General features: G+C 42.2%; 1 pseudogene; it reads left to right on the plus strand.

The window, feature by feature from the left end:
- The first annotated feature begins 6,689 nt into the window (after positions 1-6,689).
- LOC136326996 (keratin-associated protein 4-3-like) lies at positions 6,690-7,237 on the plus strand (annotated as a pseudogene).
- Positions 7,238-7,437: the final 200 nt, after the last annotated feature.

Here is a 7,437-nt window from a genome sequence, read left to right on the forward strand (position 1 = left end):
GACTGGATAAAGAAGATGTGGCACATATACACTATGGAATACTACTCAGCCATAAGAAATGATGACATCGGAACATTTACAGCAAAATGGTGGGATCTTGATAACATGATACGAAGCGAAATAAGTAAATCAGAAAAAAACAGGAACTGTATTATTCCATACGTAGGTGGGACATAATAGTGAAACTAAGAGACATTGATAAGAGTGTGGTGGTTACGGGGGGGAGGGGGAATGGGAGAGGGATAGGGGGTGGGGAGGGGCACAAGAAAACAAGATAGAAGGTGACAGAGGACAATCTGACTTTGGGTGGTGGGTATGCAACATAATTGAACGACAAGATAACCTGGACTTGTTATCTTTGAATATATGTATCCTGATTTATTGATGTCACCCCATTAAAAAAATAAAATTATAAAAAAAAATCTAAATTACCCAAAGCACTCTATAAATTCAGTGCAATATCAATTAAAATACCAATGACATACTTCAAAGATATAGATCACATATTCCAAAAATTTATATGGAACCAAAAAAGAGCACGAATAGCCTCAGCAATCTTTTTTTTTTTTTCTCATTTTTCTGAAGCTGAAAATGGGGAGGTAGTCAGACAGACTCCTGCATGCGCCCAACCAGAATCCACCCAGCATGCCCACCAGGGGGCGATACTCTCCCCCTCTGGGGCATTGCTCTGTTGCATCCAGAGCCATCCTAGTGCCTGAGGCAGAGGCCACAGAGCCATCCTCAGTGCCCGGCCATCTTTTGCTTCAAAGGAGCCTTGGCTGCAGGAGGGAAGAGAGAGACAGAGAGGAAGGAGAAGGGGAGGGATAGAGAAGCAGATGGGCGCTTCTCCTGTGTGCCCTGGCCAGGAATCGAACCCAGAACTCCTGCACGCCAGGGCGACGCTCTACTACTGAGCCAACCGGCCAGGGCCATTAGCCTCAGCAATCTTAAAAAAGAAGAATAAAGTGGGAGGTATCACACTTCCTGATATCAAGTTATACTACAAGGCCATTGTACTCAAAATAGCCTGGTACTGGCATAAGAACAGGCATATAGATCAATGGAACAGAACAGAGGACCCAGAAATAAACCCACAGCTCTATGGACAACTGATATTTGACAAAAGAGGTAAGGAAATACAATGAAGTAAAAACAGCCTCTTCAACAAATGGTGTTGGGAAAATTGGACAGCTACCTGCAAAAAAATGAAACTAGACCACCAACTTACACCATTCACAAAAATAAACTCAAAATTGATAAAACACTTAAATGTACGGTGTGAAAGCATAAGCATCTCAGAAGAAAACATAGGCAGTAAGCTCTCCGACATCTCTCGGAGCAATATATTTGCTGATTTATCTCCACGGGGAAGTGGAATAAAAGACAGGATAAACAAATGGGACTATATCAAACTGAAAAGCTTTTGCACAGCTAAAGACAATAAGAACAGAACAAAAAGACAAACTATACAATGGGAGAACATATTCGACAATACATCTGATAAGGGGTTAATAACCAAATTTATAAAGAACTTATAAATTTCAACCAGGAAGACAAACAATCCAATCAAAAAATGGGGGAAAAGGCCCTGACCAGTTGGCTCAGTGGTAGAGCATCGGCCTGGAGTGCAGATGTCCCAGGTTTGATTCCTGGCCAGGGCACACAGGAGAAGCGCCCATCTGCTTCTCTACCCCTCCCTCTCTCCTTCCTCTCTGTCTCTCTCTTCCCCTCCCACAGCCGAGGCTCCATTGGAGCAAAGATGGCCCGGGCGCTGGGGATGGCTCCTTGGCCTCTGCCCCAGGCACTAGAGTGGCTCTAGTTGTGACAGAGCAACACCCCGGAGGGGCAGAGCATCGCCCCTGGTGGGCATTCCGGGTGGATCCCGGTCGGGCGCATGCGGGAGTCTGTCTGACTGTCTCTCCCGGTTTCCAGCTTCAGAAAAATACAATAAAATAAAATAAAATAAAAATGGGGGAAAAATGAATAGACACTTCTCCAAAGAGGACATACAGATGGCCAATAGGCATATGAAAAAATGCTCAACATCACTAATCATTAGAGAAATGCAAATTAAAACCACAATGAGATATCATCTCACATCAGTCAGAATGGCGCTCATCAACAAAACAACACAGAATAAGTTCTGGCGAGGATGTGGAGAAAAGGGAACCCTTCCTGCACTGCTGGTGGGAATGCAGACTGGTGCAGCCACTGTGGAAAACAGTATGGAGATTCCTAAAGAAATTGAAATATGAACTGCTTTTACCAGCTATCCTACTTTTAGGAATATATCACCAAGGATACCATAGACTTCTCCAAAGGAGGAAATGCACCCCCATGTTTGTGGCAGCATTGTTTCACAATAGCGAAGATCTGGAAACAGACCAAGTGTCCATCAGAGGACGAATGGATTAAAAGCTTTGATACATATATACTATGGAATACTACTCAGCCATAAGAAATGATGACATTGGATCATTTACAATAACATGATGGACCTTGATAACATTATACAGAGTGAAATAAGTAAATCAAAAAAAACAACAACTAGAACTATATGAATACATACATAGATGGGACATAAAAAATGAGACTCAGAGACATGGACAAGAATGTGATGGTAACGGGGGGGGGTTGTAGGGGGAACTGGGGCGCGGAAGGAGAGAGAGGGGTGGGGAGGGGAAGGGGCATAAAGAAAACCAGATAGAAGGTTATGGAAGACAATGTGACTTTGTGTGAGGGCTCTACAGCATAATCAAATGTCAAAATGATCTGGATGATATGATCCTATACATCAAATACCCCAAAGAATCCACAAAAAGACTACTAGAAACAATAAGCCAATACAGTAAGGTCGCAAGATACAAAATTAACATACAGGAAGTCAATAGCCATTCTATAGCGAACAATGAAACATTTGAGAATGAACTCAAAAGAATAATTCCCCTTCACGATTGCAACAACAACAAAAAAATAAACAGTAGGAATAAACATAACAAAGAATGTAAAGGAGTTATATAATAAAACTAAAAACCATTGTTAAGGGAAATCAAAAAAGATATAATGAGATGGAAGAATATTCCCTGTTCTTGGTTATAGAAGAATAAATATAATCAAGATGGCCATATTACCAAAGCAATATACAATTTAATGCATTCCCATCAAAATTCCTATGACATTTTTTAAAGAAATGGAGCAAAAAATCATCAGATTTATATGGAACTATAAAAAACTACGAATAGCCAAAGCAATTCCTAAGAAAAAGAATGAAGCTGGGAGCATTTCAATACCTGACTTTAAACTATATTATAGGACCACAACAATCAAAACAGCATGGGTATTGGCAGAAAAGTAGACACTCAGACCAATGGAACAGAATAGAAAACCCAGAATAAAACCACATATATGTAGACAAATAATTTTTGATAAAGAAGCCAACAACACACAATGGAGAAAAGAAAGCCTCTTCAATAAATGGTGCTGGAAAACTGGAAAGCCACATGCAAAAGAATGAAACTGTACTACAGTTTTTCCCTTGTACTAAAATTAACTCAAAATGGATCAAAGATCTAAACATAAGACCTAAACACTAAAGTACATAGAAGAAGACATAGGTACTCAACTCATGGACCTGGGTTTTTAAAGAGCATTTTATGAATTTGACTCCAAAGGCAAGAGAAGTGAAGGCAAAAATTAATGAATGGGACTACATCAGACTAAGAAGTTTTTGCTCAGCAAGAGAAACTGATAACAAAATAGACAGTCACTAAATGGGAAATGATATTTACAAACCAACAGCTCAGATAAGGGCTTATATTCAGAATATACAAAGAACTCATAAAAACTCAACAACAAACAAACAATCCAATAAAAAAATGGGAAGAGGACATGAACAGACACTTCTCCCAGGAGAAATATAAATGGCCAACAGAGATATGAAAAGATGCTCATCTTCATTAGTTATTAGAGAAATGCAAATCAAAAACTGCAATGAGATACCACCTCACACCTCTTAGATTAAGCTATTATTAACAAGACAGGTAATAGCAAATGTTGGAGAGGCAATGGATGGAAAAAGGAACCCTCATCCACTGTTGGTGGGAATGTAAAGTAGATACACACCATTATGGAAGAAAGTATGGTGGTTCCTCAAAACTGAAAAGAGAACTACCTTATGACCCAGCAATCCCTCTACTGGGTATATACCCCCAAAACTCAGAAACATTGATACGTAAAGAACATGCAGCCCCATGTTCATTGCAGCATTGTTCACAGTGGCCAGGACATGGAAACAACAAAAAAAGCCTGTCAATAGATGACTGGATAAAGAAGATGTGGCACATATACACTATGGAATACTTACTCAGCGATAAGAAATGATGACCATCAGGATCATTTACAGCAAAATGGTGGGATCTTGATAACATACGAAGTGAAATAAGTAAATCAGAAAAAAACAGGAGAACGCATTATTTCCATATGTAGGTGGGACATACAAAGTGAAAACAAGAGACATTGATAAGAGGTGGTGGTTATGGGGGGAGGGGAGAGAGGGAGACGGAACGGGAAAGGGGCACAAAGAAAACTAGATAAGCCCTGGCCAGTTGGCTCAGTGGTAGAGCTTCGGCCTGGCGTGCAGAAGTCCCGGGTTCGATTCCCGGACAGGGCACACAGGAGAAGCGCCCATCTGCTTCTTCACCCCTCCTTCCTTTCTGTCTCCTCTTTCCCTCCCACAGCCAAGGCTCCATTGGAGCAAAGATGGCCCAGGCGCTGAGGATGGCTCTGTGGCCTCTGCCTCAGGTGCTAGAGTGGCTCTGGTCGCAACATAGAGACGCCCAGGATGGGCAGAGCATTGCCCCCTGGTGGGCAGAGCGTAGCCCCTGGTGGGCGTGCCGGATGGATCCCGATCGGGCGCATGCGGGAGTCTGTCTGACTGTCTCTCCCCATTTCCAGCTTCAGAAAAAAAAAAAAAAAAAAGTAGAAAGAAGGTGACAGAGGACAATCTGACTTAGGATGATCGGTATACAACATAATTGAACGACAAGATAACCTGAACTTTTATATTTGAATATATGTTTCCTGATTTATTGATGTCGCCCCATTAAAAAAATAAAATTATTAAAAAATAAATAAATAAAATTATTTAAAAAATGATCTGAGATGTTTTCTCTCAACATATGTACCCTGATTTATCAATGTCACTGCATTAAATTAAAAATAAAACAAGCTTTAGACGTCCTTGCACACAGCATGAAATCTCACTGAAATGTCAGAGCTTTTCTTAGATCTACATGAGTAGTTATTAAAGTAACATCAAACATGAGTTTGGTGAGCACTAAATATATTTAAATTTTTTAAGAGAATTGATTTGAACCACCCACATACCCTAAAGTTGTATTCCCTCTAGCATCGCTTCCCAGGTATACCATCATTATTAATATAAGCCATGTTACTACTAGTACAGATAGGGATTTGAGAACTGTTGGACTATATCCACCGCATATCTATAAGAAGACTGAAGTAGTAGTATTAAAAAAGACATAGATGTTACTGATACTAACTTCAGTGTAAGTCCATTATTGCCAACCACTATTGCCATTAAACTAAATGTCAACACTGATTATAAAAGTATATTATTCAGCCTCTAAAAAAAATTATGCCCTTTGTGATAAGTGTCTGAAAGACATTATGCTAAGTGAAACAAGTCAGTCACAGAACACAAATACTGCATGATTCCACTTGTTGGACACTTAAAATAGTCAAATTCACAGAAGCAGAGAATAAATGGTGGGCATTTGGAACTTGCTGGAGAAGGAAATAGGTAGTTGTTCAACTGGTACAAAGTAAAAGATATACAAGAGGAATAAGTTTTAGAATTCTGCTGTACAACTTGTGCCCCTAGTCACAGTAACTGTAGGACACACCTAGAACTTGTGGAAAAGGTATTGTGGTGCATGCATAAGTCTAAATTTATCTCTAACATATATAACATTAGACATGTAATTTTTTGTATGCTAAGTATACCTCAATGAAGCTGGGGGAAAAAGAAACATCAAAATTTCATGATTTGGTTTTCTTCCTTTAGACAATTATTTGGTTCCCATCTGAAAGTCTAGAAAATGGGGCATGATTCACTATGGGAGAGGAAATACCCTCAGAGTTTTACTCTCATGCCAGTACACCGTTTTCCACTCAAAATTTCTCTGCTCATCTGACCAATAATGAATGAGTCATCACACTAAAATGCAGCTTTATCCTCCCAAGTCACCAAAAAGAATGTGGTTTATTAGAATCTTTGTCACCCAACGGCAGACTGCTGCACTGTGCAACATGAGACTAGCATACACACCGGCTAAAGGCAGAAGTCACGTGACAGCTTTCTTTAAGGAAGCTGAAGAAAAGGAGACACGGATGACAAGACCAGGAAGAGCGGAAGTGATGGGCCCTAACACAGCAGGAAAAGGAAGCAGAGTTTTCCATCCATCTTGAAAAGATTAACCAGGAAAACAAACTTGGCTAATTTGATAATTGCCTGTTAATTAGGACAAACAATGACAGAGAAAGAGCACTGCATCTGATGACAGTGGCCCCTCAGCAGGGTATAAAAGGGGACCCAGGGCAAGCAGACCTCCAAACCTTCCAAACCCACCTTCCTGAAAACTCACTCAGAACCTCCACCCTCTGACACCATGGTCAACTCTTGTGGATCCGCCTGCTCTGACCAGGGCTGTGGCCAGGAGACCTGCTGCCGCCCCTCCTGCTGCCAGACCACCTGCTGCAGGACCACCTGCTGCCGCCCCAGCTGCTGTGTGTCCAGCTGCTGCCGCCCTTGCTGTGTGTCCAGCTGCTGCCGCCCTTGCTGTGGGTCCAGCTGCTGCCGCCCTTGCTGTGTGTCCAGCTGCTGCCGCCCTTGCTGTGGGTCCTGCTGCTGCCGCCCTTGCTGTGGATCCTGCTGCTGCCGCCCCTGCTGCATTTCTAGCTGTTGCCGCCCCTCCTGCTGTGGCTCCAGCTGCTGCAGGCCTTGTTGCATCTCCAGCTGCTGCCGCCCCTCCTGCTGTGGCTCCAGCTGCTGTGGCTCCAGCTGCTGCAGGCCTGTTGCATCTCCAGCTGCTGCCGTCCCATCTGTTGCCAAACCACCTGCTGCCGCCCCACCTGTTGCATCTCTAGCTGCTGCCGCCCCAGCTGCTGCCAGACCACCTGCTGCCGCCCAGTCTGCTCTAGTGGTTCCTGCTGCTGATCATCCGACCTACCCACACCTTGTTTCCATCAACCAATCTTCTTAATGCACTGAGTCATGAGAGGACAATTGTAAACCCCATTCCAACTGATTCTCTTTTGTTTTTTTTTAATTTACTGGGTTGACATGGTTCACTGAACTATACAGGTTTCAAATGTACAACCCCCTGCTATTGCCACTCTATTGTTTGTATCTATATA

This window comes from Saccopteryx bilineata, chromosome 2 (assembly GCF_036850765.1).
Source record: "Saccopteryx bilineata isolate mSacBil1 chromosome 2, mSacBil1_pri_phased_curated, whole genome shotgun sequence".
NCBI classification, from domain to species: Eukaryota; Metazoa; Chordata; class Mammalia; order Chiroptera; family Emballonuridae; genus Saccopteryx; species Saccopteryx bilineata.